Raw genomic sequence first — 27,514 nt, 5'->3', positions numbered from 1 at the left:
TTTACAACAGCAAATTGAGAAAAAATGTTAACAGACTCCTAAAATACCCTGTGTATGTGTACTGAATAACTTTGGCTCCCTACTTTGTTTTGTTTTGGCTGGTCAGAACACAGGCAGGTGTTTTCACATTTTATTAGCTACAGTAGAGACCCCAGAGCTGCCCCATTTCCTCCCCTGCCCTTCCCCCCACTAGGAGCCAGACCTTCTCAGAAGCCCCTGCCCAGGGCTGCCCAGGGCTGCTGCAGGTGAGCCAGCCTTTCCCTCTGTTGTTCGACTGCCTTCTGAGGTCGCAGCGCTCAATATCCGCAGTGATGTAGTCCAGCCTCTTCCCCACCGTGGCTGGAGCCTCTCCCAGCTCCTGCCTGACCAGCAGGAAACCAGAAGTGTAAAGACCACGTTGGGCCCATCCAGCAGGGCCACGATATCATTTTCTGTTAGTTGCGCCTCAAGCTTCTGCCTCCCTAACATGGATTTACTCGAATCCTGCTGTAGCTCAAGCTCTTTCTCCACGTCTCCCTGTAGCTTCTTCTGGATTAGCTCCGTGGAGGGGACCAACTCCTTCCCGGGGAGGGAGAGGGGTGCTGGGTCTCGCACTCTGGAAGGCGCTGGAGCTCCCCTTTCCGGCCTGGTCTTCTCCCTTCACTGTTCTGGTTCAATATATTTTTAAAGAATACAACAAATCTCTTGATATTTATAATTTTGATAAATCCAAGGACATATTTGGAGGCAAAATACCTAAAACAATAATGGTTACAGTAAATTGGTGAACACAAATTGATACGTGTGTATTATTAAATGCACGGGGAAAGTATGGCACATACTTTAGTTACACATAGAAGACATGTGGGAGTCTTTTTATTATTCTCCAGCTACTTAAAACCGGGAAACTCTCAACATAGATTAGTCATTTAAGAGATTGCGTGAGATGTTTTAATACTGTTACTTCCTCCCTCTTAATGAAATTTTCTAGAGATGTCACAAATTTCTGTGTCATTTAAGGAAGTTTGTCTTGCTTTTATTTTTTATTCATTTATGTTTATATATATATATTTAATTTAGTTTAATTTTTTAATTTACATCCAAGTTAGCATTTAGGGCAACAATGATTTCAGGAGTAGATTCCTTAATGCCCCTTACCCATTTAGCCCATCCCCCCTCCCACAACCCCTCCAGTAACCTTCTGTTTGTTCTCCGTATTTAAGTCTCTTATGTTTTGTCCCCCTCCCTGTTTTTATATGATTTTTGCTTCCCTTCCCTTGTGTTCATCTGTTCTGTGTCTTAAGGTCCTCATTTGAGTGAAGTCTTATGATATTTGTCTTTCTCTGACTGACTTAGTTTGCTTAGCATAATACATTCTAGTTGCATCCATGTTGTTGCAAATGGCAAGATTTCATTCTTTTTGGTCGCCAAGTAATATTCCATTGTGTGTATATATATCTTCTTTATCCATTCATCACTTGATTGACATTTAGGCTCTTTCCATACTGTGGCTATTGTTTCCATACTGTGCTGCTATAAACATTGGGGTGCATGTGCCCCTTTAAAACGACATACCTATATCCTTGGATAAATACCTACTAGTGTGATTGCTGGGTCATAGGGTAGCTCTATTTTTAATTTTTTGAGGAACCTCCATACTGTTTTCCAGAGTGGCTGCACCAGTTTGCATTCCCACCAGCAGTATAAAAGAGATCCTCTTTCTTTGCAGCCTCACCAACACCTGTTGTTGCCTGAGTTGTTAACGTTAGCCATTCTGACAGGTGCGAGGTGGCATCTCATTGTGGTTTTGATTTGCATTTCCCTAATGATGAGTGATGTGGAGCATTTTTTCATGTGTCAGTTGGCCATCTGGATGTCTTCTTTGGAGAAGTATCTATTCATGTCTTTTGCCCATTTCTTCACTGGATTATTTGGTTCTGGGTGTTGAATTTGATAAGTTCTTTATAGATTTTACATACTAACCCTTTATCTAATATGTCATTTGCAAATATCTTCTTCCATTCCGCCAGTTGCCTTTTAGTGTTGCTGATTGTTTCCTTCACTGTGCAGAAGCTTTTTATTTTAATGAGGTCCCAATAGTTCATTTTTGTTTTTGTTTCCCTTGCCTCTGGAGACATGTTGAGTATGAAGTTGCTGTAGCCAAGATTACAGAGGTTTTTGACTGCTTTCTCCTTGAGGATTTTGATGGCTTCCTGTCTTACGTTTAGGTCTTTCATCCATTTTGAGTTTATTTTTTTGTATGGTGTATGAAAGTGGTCCAGGTTCATTTTTCTGCATGTCGCTGTCCAGTTTTCCCAGCACCACTTGCTGAAGAGACTGTCTTATTCCATTGGATATTCTTTCCTGCTTTGTCAAAAATGAGTTGGCCATACGTTTGTGGGTCCATTTCTGGGTTCTCTATTCTGCTCCATCAATCTATGTGTCTGTTTTTGTGCCAGTTCCATGCTATCTTGATAATTACAGCTTTGTAATACAGCTTGAAGTCCGGGATTGTGATGTCTCCTGCTTTGGTTTTCTTTTTCAAGATTGTTTTGGCGATTTGGAGTCTTTTCTGGTTCTATACAGATGTTAGGATTTTTTGTTCTAGCTCTGTGAATAATGCTGGTGTTATTTTGATAGAGATTGCATTGAATATGTAGATTCTTTGGGTAGTATTGACATTTAACAATATTTGTTCTTCCTATCCAGGAGCATGGAACATTTTTCCATTTTTTTTTTTTGGTGTCTTCTTCAGTTTATTTCATAAGCTTTCTATATCTTTTCATATCTTGCTTTTAGATATACCAAGATTCATGGGCTTTCTGGAAAAGCAAGTGAAATAAGAAAGGTAACTGATTAAAATGCTGTATTTTACTTTATTTTTTTTAATGAGGATTGTTTTATTTCATTTATTTATTTTTTTTAATTTTAGAGAGAGCAGGGGAGAGAGAGACAGAGAATCTTAAGCAGACTCCACCCTTAGCATAGAGCCTGACAGGGGCTTGATTCCATGACCCTGGGATCATGACCTGAGCCAAAATCAAGAGTCCAGCACTCAACCAACTGAGCCACCCAGATATCCCTAAAATATTATATTTTAAAGAAAAGGATGTATAACTTTGATCCCATTGTATCATTTATCTTTTTATCTACTTTTATAAAACCATCTTCAAAACTATTTTAAATTCATAGATCGCCACCATTTTGTCTTAAATCAAGAGTTTTCTTTAAAATCACCATGAAAAATATTTGAAGTAAAATATGTTGTTATTGTAGTATTTGATATCATAATTGATTCCTGTAACACTGATAGATTAACAACAATGGTCTCTATTAGAATCTTTGTGAGATTTTTAAAAACCTGGAACCACATGTTTTTTTCTAACCAAAAAATGTCACTTTGAAAGGCTGTTGTAGTACTATTTTGTCTGGATTAAGTTATCTCATAACTTTGGAAAAATATTTTCCAAAAGTTTGATGGCAGACAGTTGTGACAGCCTTGAGAATGAGCCTTGTTGATCTCCAACTACGGGGATTGTGATAGGCCAAGGGTCCCAGGTGCTGCCCTCTGAGATCCATCACCATCACTCTTCCAGCCAGTGACTGAATGTGACAGGGATATTAAGGCAGGCCTGTTACTGAAAACATGGGGTCGCCTCTGATGGCCTCCTTTGGCTCAAGACTTGCAAACTTTATTACTGAACTTTTATTAGATTGCATGGTATTCTGGAATGTTTCTGTTCATTCAACCTTTTCCTCCTTCTTTTCTCCTGCATTTTCTCCCCTGGGGTCTGATTTGCATCATGGTCTGACAGTTCTTTTAGCTCCTTCCATTTTCTCTCACCAGACATTTTATCTGATAGAACTCTTACACTGTTAATCTCGTCTTTATCTTGCTTCTCAGAGGATCCAGCCTAGGACATTAATGTAGAAAAATCTGAATTAACCATAACCAAAGTATAACCAAATATAATTTCTTTTTACTAAAATAAATAGAATAAATAAGATTCTAGCCTTAGTGTTAAATCTATATTTGAACATATAAAGTGCATGATCCTAAGTCTTGCCTGTGGTCTCAACATGACGGAAAAATGCACCAAATGTTACGACCGATTAGATGTCTTGTGCTTCTCATTACAAGTGCACACTGAATGTCAGGATCAGCAGAGGGAATTAAAATAAAATAATATTTTTGAAGGACCAAAAATTAACAAGGCCAACGAGTATTTGAAAAACATTTTTTCTCCCCTGAGACCAAAGAGTATAGAGAGAGTGCAGATAGATTTTTTTCAGGTATATTTTTAAAATAAAATAATAATTGTTATGATGATGTGTTGGCATTAAAACGTAAGGGGAATGCGTACAACAGGGTATTATGAGCTATTAAGGGGATAATACCGCTTATCATAAGGGGACTATTCTTTCTAATGTAGCAATGCTGTAAGCTGCAGTCAGTAGGATTGGTTCTCTGAATTCTTTTTCTGATCATGATGATAGTTTGCCCTGAGCCATTTGTATCTTCCTGCGTGGTTCTCTTTATAATCAGCAATATTGGTTTGTAAGATAGCTGAATAGGGTTTGGGTGCAATTTATAGTCATGGATCTTTTCTCTTTACACCTCTGTCCTGCTCAATAAGGGCTCACACTATGACTTCATCGTTATTAATACTGTGCTCTAAGCAACTAACTGAAAAGCTCGCACAAAGGAACTACAATGTAAAGACCAATAACATTTGTCTGGAAAGTGGGTTGCTTGGACCCACTGTTCTTTTCCTCTAGACTTTGGCAGGAAAGGTTCCTTTTGTTCCACCCTTCAGAATTTTCTTGCATTTGCCTATAGGCTATGCAAAACCTTCAGAGAGAGCAGTAGGCTCAAGGTGATTATGAAATTGAGTTTTAAAAGATTTTTTTTAAAAGAAAAAAGAGTGATTTTTGATTATATGGATTATTTGAATTTTTAGTTGTATAAAAATTAATCCTACCATCTAGTTTTCACGAAAAGGTATAATATAATTTTAGTTTGAATTTTAAGCTGTTTGTGGAAATAAATTTTAAAAGCAATGTATGATTTTACTTTAGACACTAACTTACCATTTATGATTTTATTCTAGAATTAGAATTAATTAGTATTCATTAACTGTAAAAAATAGATGACATTTTCTTTAATATGTAACACAATACAAGGTAAAATGGGGGGTCCATTAACCTAGGAGTGTCACAAAGATAGTTTTAAGAAATCTTTTGTATGAAACATAAAGGAGAATGATTTACAGTTCTAGGGACAATTACGAAAATAAAAGTAAATTAAGCATTAAAAACATTATTTTTGGCACTTCTGTTAAAGCTCTTTTCAATTTTCCAATTAATACCTGCCTCATCTTTGTTTTTTCTAATCATGGTGTATATTCCTTCCTCTGGTCCCCAGCATGCAGAACTCATGGTGGCATGGGAGGTGTCTCTGAAGCATCAGGGTGGCTTGTTGAGAGCCCTGGTCCCCTCAGTACGTACTGCCAGGTACTTAACGGGCTCAGCTAGAATAACCCAAGGTGAACTCTTCCAGAGCCGAGACTCATGTTACATTAGCCACAGTGACACCTTTTAATGCTTATGATATTTCTCTCCCTCTATTTCAAAAGTGCTCAGGGATTTGCAGGATTGTGCAAAGAACTCAATTCCAACTATGTGCGTAAACCTTTTTTTTTAAAAAAGGAAAATGTAAAACCTTTAAAAGCACTGCTCATTTCACTTTGCCATTTATTTGCAAATTTATTTCTTCTTCTGAAATATATATATTGTGTTCCTGAGGTAAATCAGACCTGGTCATGATGTATTATATCTACTTTACAAATTGTTGAATAAGATTTGTAAAATTCTGTTTAGACATTGTGCACCTATGCTAATGAGGAATACTGTCTGGGGTTATATTCTCATATGTATGGTTGATCCTTGAACATGAGTTTGATATACACAGGTCCACTTATATGTGGATTTTTTTCCCCAGTACTGTAAATGTACTTGAAGTGCATTAAATTATGATATAAATATTATACACTGGAGAAATAATTGATGTAAATGGACACATAAAAAAAGAAAGCAATTTTATATAACCAATCCTCTAATATTTAAGATGAGTAATCTAACCTCACAGTCCAATGGAATTCTTTTTTTTTTTTTTTTGATCACTTTTTCTTGCCGCCATTCTTTCTTGTATCCTGGTTATCCTTTGTGGGTATTCCTTTTATGTTTCTTGTCCAAAGAGAATCAGAACCTTACAACAATTAAACTCTGAGTAACCATTTTAAACTTAAAACATGAAAGGAATCTACTTACACTTTTTCACATGAGTGCATGGATAGTAATTTTCTTTTTGTTTGCTTTGTATATCCCAAAATATCTTTATATCTTTGTCTCTTTATGTATTCCTTTATAACTGATAGTTTCTATTAATATTCTTCAAAAATGTGAGAGGAAATTATTTCACAGTGTTCTAGCACTCACTGAGGCTAAAGAGAAATGTGATTTTCATTTTGTTGTAAGATACCAGGTTTTCCACTCTGGAAACTTTCTTGATTTCTCTTTTTATTTTCAAAATCTAAACCATTTATAGGCATAGACATTTTATCCATTTAATATGCTTGTATGTGGTAGGCTCTTTTAATTAAAATATGCAACTATTTTTTTAACTCAGAAATTTTTTGGTTAAAATAATAATGTCTATTATTTATCTTCTACCTTCTGTTGTCTGATTTTTGCTTCTGGAACTCTTATTCCTATATATTTGAACTTTGGGATCTATCCTCTGTGTTTCTGGACTTTGCTATTTTCTTTGTCTTTTTGGAAAATTATTTAATTTTTCTGTGCTTCAGTTTTCCCATCCACAAAATGAGGGTGATAATATCATATTAGATTATTTGGTAATGTCAAGTCCTTAGAATAGTGCCTTATAGTAGGAGTTAAATATGTATTCTGTGAAATATAGTAGGTTTGCAAATAATTCTGCATTATGGGAAATTTTTTGATTTCATGTTACAGTTACTAGTTTGGACTTGAGAGCTTTTCTTTCTAATCACATTATTCATTGAATTTTTATTTCAACAATCACCTTTTTAAATTCCCAAGTGTTTCTCAGATTGCTATTTTTTTGTAGCACCTTCCTTTTTTTTTAACATTATGAGATCTTTAATCTCTGTGGATCACATACATATGCATAGATATATTTAATTAGTTTAAATTTATTGTGATTTCTGGTTTAGATGACTATAATTTATCTTAAAAATTACTAATTGTAATAATTTCAAAATATATTACACTGCTTCTTTTTTTCTTTTCCTGACTTTTATTAGATTGAGTTATCTTATTCCCCTCTTTTCCCACTATTGGTGTGAAGTGACAGATTCCATATCAAGTCTCTTAATTATTAACATGGAATTTTAACATCCATATTTGACATAAAAGCCTAAAGTTAATCAGTGACTATATCTTTTGTTCAAAGAGAATCGAACCTTAGAACAATTAAACTCTGAATAACGACTTTAAACTTAAATCCTATTTTCATCTGACTTTATTTCCGTTAATTTTTTAATTACTCAGATGCTTACTAATTTCTTTGCTTCCTATTGCTTCTTACAAACACTTGTATCATTTGAGTCCAATTTCCTTCTTCTCAAACTATGTTGTTGAGAAGTTCTTTCACTGAGAATATTTGGCTAAATTCAGTCTTTGAAGTTCTAAAAATGTGTATTTTTCTCTTTCTCTTGAAAAATAGTTTAGCATTTTGAAGAAATCAATTAATGTCTCTCCTTACTGTTCATCTATTTTTGGAGGTAATTTGTCTTTTCTTTTTGGTTGATTTTAAGATTTTCTTTGCCTTTAATGTTCTGAGTTTATCAACAATAGGACAAGATGAGAGTTTACCTTTATTTTTCTTAAAGTCTTTCTCTGATTTTAGGATTCATGTCTTAATCAATTGTGAAAAATCCTTAGCCATGATCTCTTTGAACACTGCCTCTCCTCTTTTTATTTGAATTCTCTTGAAACTCCTCTTAGATTTGCACTAGATCTTCATGTTTTACCTTCCATGTCTTATAACTTCTCTTTACTCTTCTCAATCCCTTTATAGCTTTGTGCTATAATTGGATATTTTCCTCAAATCTATCTTCCAGTTTGCTAATTATCTCTTCAACAGTATCTAGTGTGTTGTTTAGTCCATCCATTTAGTTTTATAATTTAGTGACTATATTTTCCATTTCTACTTGCTATATCTGGTTCATTTTCAAATATGTTTATTCCTTTTGTAGTGTTTTCTATAGCTGTTGTAGTTTCTGCTTCCTTTTGTCACTTAAATTATTTTAAACATAATTATTTCATGATCTATTTATGAGCATCATATTTTCTTAAGTGCTTGACATGCAAATCATTTTGTTTGTTGTATTTTCTGACTCTTACTCATGCTCAATCATTTTTGCATGCGTTCTGTAATTTTTAATCTTGAGTTTATCTTCAATGGATTATGGTTTCTCTGTGACAGTTGCTGGGTCCTGTTTGTGGGAGGGTTGACACATAAGAGTTTTAGATTTGCTTCTGCCAGATATCAGATGTAGTGAAACCAGACTAGGGACAATTGTTTTTAATGTTTATTATTTTTGAGAGAGAGACAGAGAGCAAGCAGGGAAGGGGCAGAGAAAGAGGGAGACACAGAATCATAAGCAGACTCCAGGCTCTGAGCTGTCAGCACAGAGTCCGATGCGGGGCTCGAATTCACAGACCGCGACATCATGACCTGAGTTGTAGTTGGCCGCCCAACTGACTGAGCCACCCAGGCGCCTCAAACTGGGGACAATTTTACATTATTTTTTGGCATGGAGATACTTTCCTCAAATAGATTAAATTCTGACTCTGAATTCCCATATGGTTCTGATACTTTTTTTTTTCTTGCTAATCCTAAGCTTTGGGCAAGGATAAATTTCCTTGTCACATACATAAACTGTTGAACAGTATTTTTCTAGTCTCTCTTCAGACTGGTTTTATATAAATGTCTGAGTTTCAATTACTACACATTTATACACCAAAGGTCTCTTCTTCTATTCCAGCATGGGTATTAGAACCCAAGTGCCTTGTTGTTTGAATTTACTTCTTTAAATGATAATCCCCTAGATCCACAGCATTTTGTTTATTGTCTTGTTTTTATTTCTTAGGAATTTGCCTCCAAGTTCAAATTTGTATTAATTTCTTTTGTTCTTCTTTTATTTATACCATTGTTAGTTATTTTACCTCCTTATTTGCACTGCCTACCAATTTGCCAATAGAAATTCTAATTATGTATGTATTTTAAAATTTATTATTTTTTTTCTTAAATTATCTCTGTTTTCTCTGATGGCATTTTTTCCTCTTTGTTATTAGTTTTCCTTATGTGACTGGAATCCTTGTTTTTTGTTCATATTTTTGAATAAATATTTAGTTCATTATTGTAGGAATTTGGTGTGTGTTTCTTCTGAAGTTGTATAGTTGTATGCTTCGTTTTTCTGACATGCCACATTCTTAAATGGGAAGGTTACTTTTAGACTCTCCAAATTCTGAGGCCTATAGGAACCTTTGTCATTAATAAAGTAAAGAGAGCTTTACTCCAGGGTGCAGTGTTTTAGTATGTTTCACCACTGGATGGAGCTGCCTTCTCTTTCTATTAATTTCCTTAGTGACCAATGTGATGGTTCAGCATTAATGGTTTTGCTCTGCTTCTCTTGGAGGCTCCAACAATATATTGACTTCTTTCCCATATAGGGGAACAAATTTGAGTCTTATTCTTGAGGGTTAAAATCTCTGCTTTATATACTTTGTATATGAAGAGGCTGGAAAGGAGGAAAACTTCCTAAAGATTCAGTTGTACCCAAGGCAACTATCTATTTAATTGTCCTCACAGTTCATTCTTTCTCTTTGTGGTGGCTGACTCTGAGCCTTTTTTTCAAAAGGGCAATTCCTCCTTCTGGTATTTTGGGACAAAATTTTCCTGACTTGTTTTCTCCATCAATCAGAAATTTTCTGGTCCCTTGGTAGTCCTCCTTCCAGTTTACCTGCCCTCTTATGGTTCCATTCCTTTAAAAATACTCTTTGTGTCTTTTCAGTAAGACCTCCATAAAGGATAGAGGTAAGTGCATATATTCAGTCTGCCATCTTGAGCTAGATGAAAGCCCTTACCAATATTTTAGAAGCCAACATTTAAATAAGATAAAGAAGCAAATTCATTTTTAAGTTTTTATAATAATTTAAGTAGGGTGTATAAATATGACAGTGTAAAAATATAAATGTTCAGCTCAGTGAATTTGTATGAAGTGAACACATTTATGTGATTAGATCAAGAAACAGAATCCTGCCAGGATCCCAAACATGTGTGGCTATTGATCACTTAAAATGTGGCTAATACAATTGAAGAACACAGTTTAAAATTGTATTTAATTTTAATCTATTTATAAATAATACCCACATATGACTAGTGGTAACTGTATTGGACATCTCATGGCTAGATGATACAGGGTCTTCTGGTTCATGTCACAAATTTTTTCCTATCCTGAGAGCAGTAGGAAGCCATGGAAATGTTTTCACAAAAGAAAGATATAAGATTTGTCTTCAGAAAAGATTAGACTGGCTCCAAGTGGAGAGGGGCCTCTCTCAGCTATCTCTTGGCCATTTTGGGGGTCTTTTTCCAGGGAGTAAAGGATCATTTTAGATGTTCTTCAATCTTCTGGTTTTATTGAGATGGGGATTGGGCATAGTTGCAAGTGTCACAGGCCATTTTTTCCCTTTAGTGACTGATCACACTTACACAGGAGATATCAGACGATTTCCTAAGGAGGCCATTTTGTTTTTTTATAATGTGTTGTCTGTACACTGGTCACTGTCACCAGAATGAGTCCAAGTGTGTCTTTCAGGTAGCTCAGAAGTGACAGAAGTTTCAGCTTTCCAGGATAAAAATGTGAGAAGTTTAGAGATGTACAAAGATTTAAATAAAGGAATATGATGAGTAGTAATACAACAGTATTTTAAGTTTCCTCTGAAATACAAACTTGCAAACATCATGATGCCTACATACAGTTGCTGATACATGTGGGAGATTTTCCAAATGTTTAGTTGATCCGATTAGCTGGACATTTCTTCATGATTTTCTTATCTAACCCAGTCCTGCTTCCTTAAACCATTAAATGCTCTAAGTCCTTTTTATTGCTCATTCCATCAACGACTTATTGATTGCTTTCAGGTTCATGAACAATTATTTCTCATTTTTTAGAGCAAATGACTTACATACGGATTATGACTAAGCATTTTGTCTTGTTCTGAAGTAATTGTCTACTCTGGGCTTCTCCTTCTCTGCTGCTCATCTATCCTTTATCCTGGAAGCATGATGAGTTCATAAATTTAGACACAGTTCTATGTTGCAGAAGTGAAAGGCATAGAGCAAAGGGAAAGGGCAGCACAAATTTGTAGTAGAAAAAATTCTAAAGGCAGGCCAGTGCCAGACCATTATTTAACTGAAAGTTATAGGACACTACCAAAGGATTTTAAACATTGGGAATGGTACAGTATTCCAATTCTTATCCATCCTATACAGAGAAGATGGAGTCTTCAAAAATTGCAGCTCCTGTCATAGTTCAAAAATTTTGAATGCTTCCTTATAGGCTTCTCAATCAAGATGAGATTGTTTTATTTTTATTTTATTTTATTTTATTTTATTTTATTTTATTTTATTTTACTTTTTAAAGTTTATTTATTTATTTTGGGAGAAACAGAGACAGTGAAAGTGGGGAGGGACAGACAGAGAGGGAGAGAGAGAATCCTAAGCAGGGTCCACACTGTTAGCGCAGAGCCCATCATGGGGCTTGAACTCGTGAAACTGGGAAATCATGACCTGAGCCAAAACCGAGAGTCAGATACTTAACTGACTGAGCCACCCGGGCACCCCCAAGGGTCAGATTGTTTTAAGATTTCTAAGTTGCTAAGGGCACAAACAGTTGCAAGTTCATGTGAAAATGTTTTAATAATATCAAGGTATGATTAAAAAATGAAAAGAACAGGTACCATTGCAAGTCAGTGAAGCAGATTACATAAGAATTAGATCACTATGGAAATGAGACTTCATTAGGGAGATGGAAATCGAGTTATATTCTAGCAAATACATGCAGTTATATGCAGATGTTTAGCTGACTATATTTTCTTTAATTTTTTTAATGTCTATTTATTTTTGAGAGAGAGTCGGAGCATGAGCAGGAGAAGGGCAGAGAAAGAGAGAGACACAGCATCCAAAGCAGGCTCCAGGCTCTGAGCGGTCAGCACAAAGCCTGACGTGGGGCTTGAACTCACGAGCTGTGAGATCATGACCTGAGCGGAAGTCAGATGCCCAACGGGGCTGAGCCACCCAGGTGCCCTGTAGCTGACTACATGTTAAACAAAGATTGATGTGACTGGGCAGGAAGACATTTCAGGACAGAAGAATTATATAAACACAAGTGTGGCCATGAACAGCATACATGAGGAACAGTTGAAAAGCCTGACCTGACTAGACAGAATTCAACAGATCACTATCCAAGAGACACTGACCTGAGAAAGAAAAAAAATCACTTGACGAAGCCCTTGATCTGAATGAGTGTAGGTTTTTGAACAGAAATAGCACTTATAGGAACTTTTTAGGGGATATTTTTAGTTTGAAATTTGGTCAGGTTCAAGAAAGACCTACGGGGAGAAATTTGGAGAAAAAGAAGTGTTAATGCCCATTGTAAGCTATATTCTAACAGATGTATGCTAAGTTGAAATGCTGTTTGTTTATCGGAATGTAGAGTTCTGAGGAAATGAGCGGCAGAATGACTTTGATGAACTGGGGTTGATAAGCTGCAGGAAAGGCAGTGCTGATGGCAAAGTTGACTCCTGACTCGGGTGAGAACCGAAGCAGTGGAGACTTCTGGGAAATTCATGAGGCAGAATTAAAGCGTACAGAACTCTGCCACAGTTATGACTAGAAGCTTCCCTGGCACTGTTCACTGATGTAAAGCGTGATTCGTATTTATTTTCTCAGCATGTTATTATTCCCCTGCATTTGTCAGTTTGAAAGTCTTTTCTAAAGTTATAATCAAGTTCAATATTCTCAAAATAAACCCCCTAACTTAACAGTTTTACTATATTTACCTATATAGTCACACTTGGTGTTTATAATTCCACGTAGACTGGTAAGAGGCTTATCCTTCATCATATATAAAAGTCTGTGATTACTCTAGCATTATTTCTCTCAGCTGCTAATGTAAAAAGGATCCAAGCATATCATATTTGAAAAATAAATAATTGTTAATAGAAATAAAGGGAACACTATTTCTTTTTCTTTTCTTTTTTTAACTTTTTAAAATGTTTATTTGTTTTTGAGAGAGAGAGAGAGAGAGAGACAGAGACAGAGCATTAGCAGGGCAGGGGCAGAGAGAGAGGGAGACACAGAATCTAAAGCAGGCTTCAGGCCCTGAGCTGTCAGCACAGAGCCCGATGCAGGGCTCCAACTCACAAACCAGGAGATCCTGACCTGCGCTGAAGTCAGACTCTTTACCGACTGAGTCACCCAGGCACCCTGAGGGGGAACACTATTTCTAATGTCAGAAAATCCAACTTATGAAGAAAAACAAAAAGGATCCAAACATAATGAGACATTATGTATACTCTATAGAAGGTAACATATATTTTTAGTGGCTTTTCTTCAAAATCTAGTGTTACCCTTTCTTTTTTCCCTCTTCCTTTTATCCTTTCCCTGCATTCGTTTTGTTCTTCCTTCCAAGAGGAAAGTGTTGATAGTTTTCATCAGTCTAAACTGGTTTACCTTCCCTTCAAAGAATGGGAGAAGAAAAAATTCTAAAGCAGACTTAAAATTACTCATAAAACACAAAAAAGATTGAATGGAATCCTTTGGAGGACATTATTCACCCATAAGTCTTGATAATTTGATGCTTTTCGTGTGTATGATTTGTGTGCAAGTTGTGTTAATTATACATCATGTTTAGAAAAATATTTTTTTTTGTTGAACAGTGTAAATGTCAGTCTCATTAGCCATCATTATTACCTGTCAGCAAGAAGATGCTTTCAATGAATGATAATTTCCCTTCGTGGTTCTGTGGATGCATACATGTGTAAAAATTATTTTTCATGTTATCTTATTTTCAGTGTCCATAACCCTTTTTCTTCCTTTCAAAGTGTTTTCAAACCAACTTCTAAATTTGAAAAGGAGAAAAAAAATTGGCCTGATGATAAACCGCTAGTTTGAACTAATTCAGATTGATTTTCAGACAAAAAAAGAGAGCAGACTTATGGAAGACCCACTCTTTAAAGAACCAAATTTGAGAGAGCCAAAGCATAAGAGACTCTTAAAAACTGAGAACAAACTGAGGGTTGATGGGGGGTGGGAGGGAGGGGAGGGTGGGTGATGGGTATTGAGGAGGGCACCTTTTGGGATGAGCGCTGGGTGTTGTATGGAAACCAATTTGACAATAAATTTCATATATTAAAAAAATAAATAAATAAAAATAAATAAATAAATAAATAAACTAAAAAAAAAAAAAAAAAGAACCAAATTTGAAAATGGTAATATGGCAACTCAAAGGTGAGGGTGGGGGAGGCACAATCCCTGATTTAATACAGATTACCTAAAACATCCAATTTCAGCAAGACCACTATAAGTCACTCCATCTTTGTTTCGCTTCCAACTAGAGAGTGCCCATGAGGTCTAGATATCAGTGGGCTTTTAATAAAATATGCTTTTTAAAAGAAAAAGCCAGCCCTCTACTTTTGCTCTAGTCCTCTGGTATCATCACTGAAGCAGGGCTATGAAAGACTTTATGCTTTTCAAACAACTTCACAACCCTTGTCTGTTTCTTTTGACTCCTACAATAACACACTGTGGTATGATCAGAGAATCCTAGAGATTGTCTACCCTAAATCCATATTATATGGTCACACTGAGACCCAAAGAAGGAAAATGATGTACCTGAGGTTGTAGCACCAGTGACTAGCAGAGAAAGCACGTTTTGTATGCTGCACATTTTATATGGGGCACACAGGAAGCACTTAACACATATTTGCTAAATCATATTATTATTCTTTTTTAAATATGAGCAAAACCCAAAGGCATAGGGAAGGAAGAGACATAAATAAGATATCATAAATTGATGGCAAAACTGGATCTGGACACTTGAATCACTTCCCTTTCGTACTCAATTTTGTACCTTTCGCACAATTGAAAATCTAGATTCAATAGTGCATGTTCAAGGTTACAACTTCTACAGAGGTGCTGAACAAGAAACCAGGGGACCAAACAACAATGGAATATTAAATGGTTTTCACTGAGGAATAAGACACACCCAGAAAAAATTAGACATTTAGGAACTGTTCTGTAAGGACATCAATTCCCCGTCCACACACCATAATCCAGCTGTGATTGCTGGTGGGATCTACTAAATTCAGGTGTATCTCCTTAAAAGAGTGAGAAGTTTCTTAGGACTTTATCAATGTAGCAAAAACTTTTCATAGCTTAGTCAATAAAAATCTCAAGTTGTGTCTGCACTCCAAAATTTCATTGTAACTGAAAAATAGTTGTATTGATCTTGGATAATTTAAAATATAGTGGTATCAAGAAAGAACTTACCTGAATTTTTCATTATCAAATTTACATAATGTACACTATGCATAATATACAATGCCTAAATCTTTTTCCGAGGATTTTTTTTGCAATCGATTATGTTTTCCATACATACTTGTTGGTTTTTCCTCTTCCAACTTAAAAGATTATCCCTTTATTTAAGAAATATTCCCCCCCTTAAATTACCCTATAACTATTATAGTTATACTTTATTCTTCTGTGTTCTTCCCTTCCAACAGTGCCTAACGATGCCTTTTCATAACGTGCTTGCTTCACCTCTCCCCAATCCCTAATCCCCAAACCAATAACATTTGCCACTTCTATAATTTTTTTCATTTCTGGAATGTTACATAAATGGAATAATACAGTGAACAACATTTTGGTATTGGCTTTTTTCAATCAGTACAATTCCCTCAAGATTCATCCAAGTTGTATACATTGATTAGTTCGTTCTTTTTATTGCTAAGTAGTATTCATAGTTGTCAGTGTATCACAGTTTAACTGTTCACCTATGGAAAAGCAAACGTCTAGGTTATTTCCATTTGGGGGCTATTATGACTAAGGCTACTATGAACATTTGTGTACACGTTTGTGTAGGAACATCAGTTTTGATTTCCCTAGAATAGATGACCCAGAGTGTGATTGCTGAATGCAAATGCTATTTACATGTTTAGTTTTATTAGAAATGGCCAAATTGTTTTACAGCAGTAAATAAGTGATCCAGTTTCTCCACATTCTTGCAAGCATTAGATGCTGGAAGTCCATACACACTTGTGATACTGTTGTATGCTTAGTCTCTCAAATTAGCTTTATCTAGATGTGGTTTAAACAGTTCACTAACATGTATATAATTCTTTTGGAGCCATTTGTGCTATTGGACTAAATATTTGCATTTTGGAAATCTGAAAAATCTGATAATAACTTTACTTGTTTATTTATTTTCATTTGAGAGAAAGAGAGAGAGCATGAGTGAGGAAGAGGGGCAGGAGAGAGAGAGAATCCCGAGCAGGCTCCACACTCAGTGCAGAGCCTGATGCGAGGCTCACTTCCAGGGCTCCGGGATCATGACCTGAGCCCAAATCAAGAGTCTGACCCTCAACCAACTGAGCCACCCAGGTGCCCCCAATAATAACTTTTTAAAAAATGCTGCATGGCTTACATGAAAATTTGATCTATAATAATTGAGAAAGATTTAACATTGCTTTGTATCATCCAAAATAATTTTATTCATTGCATCTGTTGTAATCTTAACAATTTGGTTTTGTATTTCATTCCCTAAATAGCATGTATATTATATATGATAAATATGATATATACATTATTATGCTATATTATTATTAGTCATTGCTGTGGTTTCTGCCAAATGAAAAAAAAAATTCCCATTACTAGGTTCATAAAATCTCTTGGATGATTCTGTGAACACCATGATTATCTCGCCAAAAATGGAATTGTGTGTGAGTTCAATGACAATATATACTTGCCCTCATTTTACATTGTCTCTTTCTGCAGCATTATTAATAACATTTTTCAAATCAGATACCACTTTTGAATACTTAGCACTATTGGTATGGATATGCCTTTCCATTTCTTTATATTTACTAAAATCTGTAATAAATGCTGCCCACCCACCATCTCACCCTTCTTATTCTTCAAATTATCATTTTTTGTAACCCCAAAGTGTTTTTTTAACAATGAAATGCAAAACCTTTTTAGACAGATGATCAAGTAGGATATGGGATTACTTGTAACCACTTGGATGGTTTTTGTGTGTAACAGGTTCCCCCAAACTTCCTACTTGTAATGTAGTTTTTAAAGTTAAAATTTCTTACTTGAGGTAGATCATTGTCAACAAAATGTTAGTATTAAATAATGTTCAAATTTTATGTTTATAGAACTGGGTTGGCAGAAAATACATTTCGTTTAATGAAATTTTTAGTTTTTAAATTTTGTTTTGTTTTACATTGTTTTTTAATAAGTTTTGGTTGACATGGAAGCAGAAGTGAAATTCACCTCTCCTCTGATCTGTCAATCCTCTCTTCATTGTAGCATGTTTTTGTATGACTGAAAAAGATATAATTCTTGCCAGTATTATGCACTAGAAGTTGTGTCTATGCAATACTAGGGAATATACAATCTATAACCTGGTCAGGTTTACTTTAATCATCCTAGCCTGAAAAAGTTTGCAATTTTTTGTCTGTGTTGAGGGATGCTCTTTCTTGTTTTCCTTTTGTGAACAGATTAGAGAGAGTTTGAGTAGAGGAAAAGTCTGCTCTTTGTTTCATTGTGTCACAGAGACCAAAGTTCAAACACTGGCCCCTATGCATGTGACTCTTAGATGTCTTTCACTTGTGTGAGCTCACAAAATGATACACAAGAGGACCCGTGTTGGGGGAGGGACCCACTTAGGCGCAAACTAATTGACTGTGCAGGAATCTGCCCAGGTCACTTTTCTACCAACGTAATCATTTGTTGAATAAACATTGCTCAAATTTGATGATACATAAAAAATATGTATATGTGAATGTATGTGTTCATATACATATAAATAATATGTATGCACTTTGAGAAATCTAAAGCTAGAAGGTGTCATTTTTTTTCACTAATTTATAGCACACGAGCTAGGAAAAGAAAGGTCAGGTACCTAACCAGTGGTTCTTGTTCTCAGCTAAACATGGAAATCGCCTTGGGTCTGCATTAAAGGTAAGGATTCCTAGGCCTTACTCCAGAGATGTGAGATCAGTAGGTCTGATGTTGTGTCCAGGAATCTGTATATTTTTAAAACTATAGAAGTATTCTGATATCCATCCATGCTACTGGATTTTCCTTTCCTTTTTCCACTCTGATTTCTTCCCACTCTCTTTTGTTCTATATTACAGAACAGGCTTGTCTCTAAAAGTGGTCATTAAAAAAAATGACCAGATATCTACCATGTACATGGCATCGTCAACAGCATTATTGGAAATGCAAATAAGATCCAATGTTTTTTTAATTGAAATACAGTTCACGTGCTTTGTTACATTAGTTTCAGGTGTACAACATAATGATTTGACAACTCTATACATTTTGCTATGTTCACAAGTGTAGCTACCATCTTGTCACCACACAATGCTAGTATAATACCATTGATTACGTCCCCTATGCTGTATTTTCATCCTTGTGACTTATTCATTTCATGCCTGGAACCCTGTCCACTCCCCTTTGCCCATTTTACTCACCATCCTATCACCCAATATTCTGGCAACCGCCAGTTTGTTCTTTGTATTTATGGTCTGTTTCTGGTTTATTTGTTGGGGTTTTTGTAATTTCTTATTTAAATTTCTTCTTATTTTTTTAAATTAAAAATTGTTAAAATTTTTAGTTTCAGTATAGTTAACATACACTACTGTATTTGTTTCAGGTATATACAATATAGTGATTAAACAGTTCCGTATGTTACTCAGTGCTCGTCATGATAAGTGTACTCTTGATCGCCTTCACCTTTTTTACCCATCCCCTCACCCACCTCCCCTCTGGTAACCATCAGTTTGTTCTCTATAGTGACGAGTCTGTTTTTTGGTTTGTCTCTTTTTTATTTTGTTCTTTGTTTTGTTTCTTAAATTCCACTTATGAGTAAAATCCTATGGTATTTGTCTTTCTCTGACTTACTTCATGTAGCATAATACCCTCTAGGTCTGTCCATGTTGCAAAACGGCAAAATCTCATTCAAGATCCAGCTTTTAAGGAGGTTAGAATTTGGTAGGGGAGATAAAGGATAACCTGAAGATGGTAAATCTATGGGAAAAATCATCACACTACCTGTTCCATTCACAAGAAACTGATGGTGCTTCTCCAAGTCTTGGTTGTTTTAATCTGTGTGTGGTGTCATTGGAAGGGCTTCCTAGCTGACATTCATTCAGAGATGAAGAGCAAGTGAAATATTTAATGCCGATTGAGGACATTGAATGCAATAACTCTTTGTCTTATGGAGGAGATAGGAATAATTAAAATTCCTACCTTGAGTTAATATAGAGAACTGTATTTTCAGATTTAATATATCATGGCAGCTTACTAAGCACCCTTTCATTATTGTTGTGGATATATTGTCTACGTTTACTTAAAAATATAAAAGTGCTATTTTCTGAACTGATCTATAATTTATAAGGAACATAATTATAATTACAAATACTACCATATTACTATTATCATTCTGCATTCGTTGTGTTAGAATGATAGCTTAACGCTTATGATAATTCCTTCCCTATTTCTCCACAACTGATTTATCACTTGTCTGACCCAACTTCTCTGCACGGCATTGTTCCATTTTCTCTGTACATCTCACTTCACAAAGGAATGTTAATAATGGAATATGTTATTCACTTTTTCATTTACATGCTTCTAAGGTGCCATGCTCTGTAATTAATCAGCATCACAAATACTCTGATGTATATGCTTTGTACATATGTACTCTTACTGGGTCACTGAACTAATAAAACAGCTTATTCTAAGGATTGTTGCAAATCACACCCTATGGTTACAAGGTAGTAAAATGCATAAGGTAAGCACAGATCTGCAAGGTATTTTCGGTCAGGTGCAAATACTGAAAACCTTTTGTTTTAAAATAATGCATGTGCTAACAGGATCAAAAGTAACCATTCTGTATTATGTTTAATAAATAATATTGTTTTTATAGCTTTTACATATTTATAAAATAGTTTTAAAATAAATTGGTGAGAAGATGGGATTCACCATGTGCCCTTTTTCTCCACACAGTGAAGTTGGTAGCATACTGACTCTAAATAGAAAATTTAGACACCCGGTTTTGTGTCTGTCACTAAGGTCAATGAACCTACTAGATATTAACCTATTAAGAGAGCTACACTTTAAAGATTTTAGGTGAAGCATCTTCCTTCTCACTGCCTCTTAATCTGCAGAACAGATGAATTTCTCAAAAAGTGGTGGGTTATAAAATAAATATATTTTCTTATACTTTCTTTGAGGAGAGTTGTATCTAGAGGGCATCCTCTGTTCCTTTTTTTTCCCCCATTAGTTTAACGACACTGACCATAACATGGGAAAGGGCTTATTTTCTTCCAGTTGAGATGAAAAAGCTACATGTATGATACTTGAGATTCAACCCAGTCAAAAAATGTGAACCCTAGAGCAAGGATGTAGCCAGAAATTGAAATCACAATGAAATAATCAGATCAGTGTCAGAAACACGGTAATCAGAATTTTAACTACACAGAGGTGCCAGAAAAAATGACATTAGACACCTAGATTTTTTGAGTGAGGTTTGCTCATTCATTGATTTACTGACTCACTCACTCACTCATTCATTCAGCAAACATCCATAAGACTGCAAGGTCCATCCCTTTATGGGACTCAAATTGAGGGGTATAGGAGGTGGGGGTGGAGGCAGACAACATTTTTATTTGATTAGAATTATGATAGGTACTGGACAGTACATGATGCTGTATAAATGGGAACCTAGGGACTAAAGGAAGCTGTCCCAAAGAAGCAAAGACTGAGATGAGCGTAAAAGGATAAACAGGAATTGTTAGAACAGAGCAATGCACAAGAGCATGAAGTTGTACTAAATTTTCAAGTCGGACTCAGTACAGTTACAATGTGAGGCCATATGATAGGGAGGCACAGGGTGTTAGCACAGTGCAGGACAGAGCTCAAAGACTGGGAAAGCAGACGGGAAAACTTGAAACCACAGGTACAACTTTTACTAGCTACATTATCTTCAATACATCAACCTTATTTGAGCCTCAGTTTCTTTAACAATCATGAATAAATACTACATAGTAAAACAGGTAATGGATACTAACATCTACCTAGCATGGGGAAAACTAATCTTGGAATTCTGCTATTATTGAATTTATGACTTCATCCACAATAACTGGCTAACCAATAACAATTCAGAGTGCCTTTGAGTTGTTTTTGGAGTTTATTATGAATTATGCCTGAATGTTCAAATTGCGATGTTTATTTACCATGTAATCAGGATTCTCATTAATACATTAATACTGTTCATATGCATTCCATAGCATTTTTATAATGCAAACTTGTGCAGCCACTCTGGAAACCAGTATTGAGGTTACTCAAAAAATTAAAACTAGACCTACCCCGAGACCCAGCCGTTACACTACTAGGTATTTATCCAAAGGATACAGCAGTGCTGATTCAAAAGCACACATACACCCCAATGTTTATAGAAGCACTATCAACAATAGCCAAAGTATGGAAAGAGCCTAAATGTCAACCAACTGATGAATGGATAAAGAAGATACATATACACACAATGGAATATTACTTGGTGACCAAAAAGAATGAAATCTTACCATTTACAACTAGAGTGTATCATGCTAAGCAAAATAAGTCAGTCAGAGAAAGACAAATATCATATGATTTCACTCATGGGGAATTTAAGATACGAAACAGATGAACATAAGGGAAGGGAAGCAAAAATAATATAAAAACAGAGAGGGAATCAAACCGTAAGAGACTCTTAAATACTGAGAACAAATTGAGGGTTGCTGGTGGAGTGTTGGGTGGGGGGAAATGCTGGAGGGGTGAGGGACATTTGTTGGGATGGGCACTTGTTGGGATGGGCACTGGGTATTATATGTAACTGATGAATCACTAAATTGTATTCCTGAAATTATTACATTATATGTTAATTCACTTGGATTTAAATTTTTTAAATAATAAATAAATACGTAAATAGAATTTCATCTAGGTTTTATATTCAGAAAAAGTGTACCTTTTACATTTTGTGAAATAAATACAAAAGCAAAACTAATGTATCTTAGAAGAAATGAATTGACTTTGTCACTAGGGGGAGACCTAGCCAGGTTTTGAAACTTGCCCCAATTTTCACAGACAAAAATTTTGTTCTTTCCTTGGCATCTCAGGAGAAATGACAATGTAGGAAAAGGCATTGAGAAAACTTGGTAGTCTCAACAGGACTGGAACAGTTTTCTTTCTTTCTTTTTCTTTCTTTTCTTTTAGTGGCTTTTGACTAAGTGTGTTCTATGGGGTGAAGAATAAACCTTAGGTGATACAGACACCAAGCCAGCCTAGGTGACTACACAAATGGCTTGAACTCCGTTCCCTTGTTTGAGTTTCTGGCAGTGTTAAATCAAGTCCTGGAAGCATCACAAGGGGCCAAGACTTCAGAGGGGGCAAGCCAAAGGGGAATTGAGTGTCTTCTCATGGCAGCCATCTGAGAGAGTAGGGACATTTAATGAACACCGAGTTTTCTCACTGGAATTTTCAGTGACCATAGACAGTCTCTCTCTCTATATATATACTTTTTTCTATTATGTATTTTTCCATTAATTACATTTTCCTATGTAATCTTGAATCATAAGCACTTCTGAAGAAGTGAGGGTGGCCTATCTTGACCATTCTAGAGAAGGAGAGAACCAAGGAGTGCTAGGGAGAGAAATGCTTCTCAGAGATAATATTCCATAAACTAATAATTAATTACCTGAGGAACTAACCATAGAGATTAGAATTATATTTAGTTGATTATACTTCCTTTTTTTTAATTTTAGAGAGAGCATGAATGAGTGGGGGAGGGGCAGAGGGAGAGAGAAGGAAAGAGAGACAGAGAAAGAGAGAGAGAGAGAGAGAGAGAGAGAGAATCTCAAGCAGGCTTCATTCTCAGTGTGGAACCTGATGTGGGGCTCAATCCCACAATGCTGGGATCATGACTGAGCCACCCAGGTGGCCTTCTTTTACTTCTTATCAAACAAAATTTTAACCTTAGAATGTAGTTAATGCAAACCTATTTAGCTTCTTAGTCCTAATCTAGTAATATATATTTTTTATTTTATAAAGGACACTTGGAATAAAACAGTAGACTTTTATTTAAGAGAATTAAGAATTAATATAAACATGAAATATCATTGGTCATGAAACTGTTTTAAAAAATAACTTCAAGTATACCGTAGACAATAAATGCTTCTAACTGTACAGTTTACAAATATCAAATTCTAAACTTCTTACCCAAATGCCAACTTATATTTAACAACTTGGCTATTGCCTTACTAAGCATCCTTTCTTAAGTCCTTGTGAATTCCATTAATATAAAGTTCAAAAGAGTCATATTATACTATGTATGGCTGAATTGGATGTTTCTAGAAAACTAATGGAAGTACTTTAAGAGTATTTTTTCTGATTATAAAAATGAACATGATGAAGAAATTTTAAATCATCCGTAATTTCTTCACCAAGTGGTAATTAACCACTGTAGACATGTGGACTTATTTTCTTCTAGCCCTTCTTCCGTGAAAAGGTTTTTTAAAAAGTTGAAATCGTTCTGTATGTACGATTTTACATTCTTATCATATCTTTCCCCCAGAGAACATGCTTTGGTGTTTCCATACTCATTGCTTTCTACAAATGGAGCACATTTCATACTCTTCTTTTAAGCACAAATTTTTTTTAAACTCCATAGTTATGCATCCCTTTCTCTTATCATTAAAAGTCTTTGTAAATATAATTTTAATGGTTACAAGATATTTCATCACATGGACATATCCCAACTTACTCTACAAATTCCTTCTTGTTTGATATTTAGTTATGTCAATAAATAATCCTGTAACCAATGTATCTCTTCATAAAATTTTAACCATATTTCACTGTATTTAATAAGGATCTTTTGCATTGATAGCAAAAGCTATCTTTAGCTACAATTAGATAATTACATTTTAAAATAAAAGTTATAAACCACAAATAGTAGAACTACCAAAAGCATAAGAATTACCGTGACATACGAAAATGTCTTAGGATGTTAGAAAATTTTTTATCACAGGAATTGAATATAGGTTTTAGATGTTTCCCGCAGCAAGGACTTCAGATTAAGCCCTTTGGTAACTCCCTAGGCATAGCACGTTGGGTATTGAGATGGAGTTTGGGGGTATTAGATATTTATTAGGGATCAACATCTCTGAAAGGAAGAAGGAGAAAGGATTGAGGCAGAGGGAGAGCTGCAAAGCAGGACTTACTAAATCTCAGTCCAGCAAGGAGCTTCTGCTTTGTCACTGTTCAGTCACCAGATCTGCATGATGGCCCATAAACGGTGTGACTATGGGGGAGAATACTCCTCGCAGCTGAGGCAGACCCTGGAGGACCCTGACAGTGGGCACCTATGTTATCCCCACACTTCCTACAACTGGAAAGCAAATCCTGCCTATAAGGGAGGTATGGATGGTGCATCTCTGGGTATACCATGTTGGGAAATTTATCAATGCACTATAGTATTGGGTTCGTATTGTTTAAAAACCGATCATAAACAGTGAACATTTCTTTGGTAGAGGTCAGAAGGTCCAGTGTGATTAATATAAAACTCTAGTAAAATTAGAATTGATTGATGTTTTCTTAGCATGATAAAAACACACATTTCAAGCTAAAATCCAGTGTCACAATTTACAATTAAATATTGGGAGCAACTTCTGTTAAAAGTAGGAAGCCAGAATTATGCGTTAGTTCTCTGGAAATTCCATCAATGCAGTTAGACCAAGGACAGAGTCAACGTTTTCAAAAAAGGGAAGAAGAAGCAGTATTTAAAAAAATTTTTTTTTTAATGTTTTTATTTATTTTTGAGACAGAGGGAGACAGAGCACGAGCGGAGAGAGGGGGAGACACACAATCGGAAGCAGGTTCCAGGCTCCGAGGTGTCAGCATGGAGCCCGACACCGGGCTCAAATCCACGGAGTGTGAGATCATGACCCGAGCTGAAGTCGGACGCTCAACCAACTAAGCCACCCAGGTACCCCAAGAAGAAGCAGTATCATCATTACTTGCACATGATATGATTTTTTAAATCTAGAAAACCCAAGAGAAATAAAAATGATTCAGACAGTAAGAAAATTCAGTAGGGAAGTTGCTTATAAATTAATACATAAAATTTAGTAGCTTTCCTGGCATACTTTTTCTGTAAAGGGACAGAGTAAATATTTTAGGCGTGTGGTCATATAGTCTATCACAATCACTCAACACTGCTGTTGCAGTGTAAAAGAAGCTACGGCCAAGGTGAAAACACAAGGGCATGGCTGCGTTTCAATAAAATTTTATTCAAAAAAGAGGCAGTAGACCAGATTCAGTTCATGTTGGTAGCCTGCTGACCTCTACTATATATGAAGAAAAGTCATTGAGGGGCCCCTGAGTGGCTCAGTCAGTTAAGCGTCCAGATTTGGCTTGCAGTTCACGAGTTCAAGCCCTGGGTTGGGCTCTGTGCTGATGGCTTGGAGCCTGGAGCCTGTTCTAGGTTCTGTGTCTCCCTCTCTCTCTGCGCCCCTCCCCCTCCGCCCCTCATAATCTCTCTCTGTCTCAAAAATAAACATTAAAAAAAATATGCACGACAGTAGAGAAGAAGGACATAAAAGGAATTTCAAGTGAATAGAGAATAGCACCTTGCTTTGAATAGGAAGATTCTATTTTGTAAAAATATCAGATTCCCCTAAATAAATTATATATTCAAGGGAGTCTCCATTTTAAGTATTTACATGACTTAAAGAATATCTATATTATTCTTTTTAATTCCTGTATATTATGATATCATATGTATATGTCGATCTTCCTTGACTTGCAGTGGGGTTACAGCCCAATAAATCCATCGTAAACTGAAAACATTCTAAGTTTAAAAATGCATTTAATACACCTAACTTGCCCACTGTCACAGCTTAGCCTCGCATGCCTTAGATGTGCTTAGACTGCTTACATTAGCCTGCAGTTAGGCAAAATCATCTAACACAAAATCTGTTTGTGAAACAGATTCGAAAGTGTCGAATATTTCATGTAATTATTGAATACTCTGCCATAAGTGAAAAACGAAGGGTTGTATAAGTACAGAATGGTTATACGTGTGCCGGTGGTTCACGCACGTGATCAGGAGGCTGACAGGGCGCTGTGGGTCATTGTCACTGCCCAGCATCATGAGAGCGTATCACACACATATCACTAGCCCAGGAAAAGATCAACATTCAAAATTCAGCATACAGATTCTGCTGAATACAGTAGAATACTTTCGCACCCCCGTAATGTTATAACAAGTTTTTTAAGTCAAACCATCTGCGCCCTACGACACTTTCCTCAGATTCCTATTGATAATACCTTTGATTTTTGCTGTCTTTGTTCCTTTTTTTGCTATCACCAATCATTTTTGCGATAAATATCCTTGCACATGTTGGAAAAATGGTGACAGTAAATCCACAGGCCAAATTGCCAGAAACGGAATTACTGGATCAAAGAATCGGTCGTTTTTAGTGTTGATGAGGTTGTAACAACCTGAACGAGAGTGCCCTTTCCTCTACATCTTCTCAAAAATTGGGTGGCATCAGTTTTTTGTTAGTTTTTAAAATTTCTGCTACATGAAAAATCCTATCTCCTAGTTTTTAGATCAATAATATTCGATATTATGAAAGAAGTTAGACATTTTTTCGTATACTCAATGACTGTAGGTATTTTTTTTTCTAAAATTCTTTTTTTTACCACATTTGATTTTATTTTAATTATTTTAATGTTTATTTTTGAGAGAGAGAGAGAGAGAGACAAAACATGAGTTGGGGAAGGGCACAGAGAGAGGGGGACACAAAATCCAAAGCAGGCTCTAGCCTCTGAGCTGTCAGCCCAATGCAGGGCTTGAACTCACCAACTGTGAGATCATGACCTGAGAAGAAGTTGGATGCCTAACTGACTGAGCCACCCAGGTGCCCTATGACACATTTTAAATTTATGTGGTTGTTCTCTTATTGACTTATGTGAACTCTTTATTAGTTGTGATAACCATCTCTAGGTCTCTTGTTTTCCTTGCAAATTTGGTTTTTAAGATTGTATGAAAAAATATAAATTTTTTCCTTTATGAGTTTGAGGTTTTGTGTACTTCTTAGA

At 35.7% G+C, this 27,514-nt stretch overlaps 1 pseudogene; it reads right to left on the bottom strand.

Moving 5' to 3' along the window:
* Positions 1-206: 206 nt before the first annotated feature.
* On the bottom strand, positions 207-26,561 carry LOC128312982 (prefoldin subunit 6-like; annotated as a pseudogene).
* Between the last annotated feature and the right edge of the window lie 953 nt (positions 26,562-27,514).

Source organism: Acinonyx jubatus, chromosome E4 (genome assembly GCF_027475565.1).
Source record: "Acinonyx jubatus isolate Ajub_Pintada_27869175 chromosome E4, VMU_Ajub_asm_v1.0, whole genome shotgun sequence".
Taxonomy (NCBI): domain Eukaryota; kingdom Metazoa; phylum Chordata; class Mammalia; order Carnivora; family Felidae; genus Acinonyx; species Acinonyx jubatus.
This window is presented reverse-complemented; position numbering and strand designations above follow the sequence as displayed.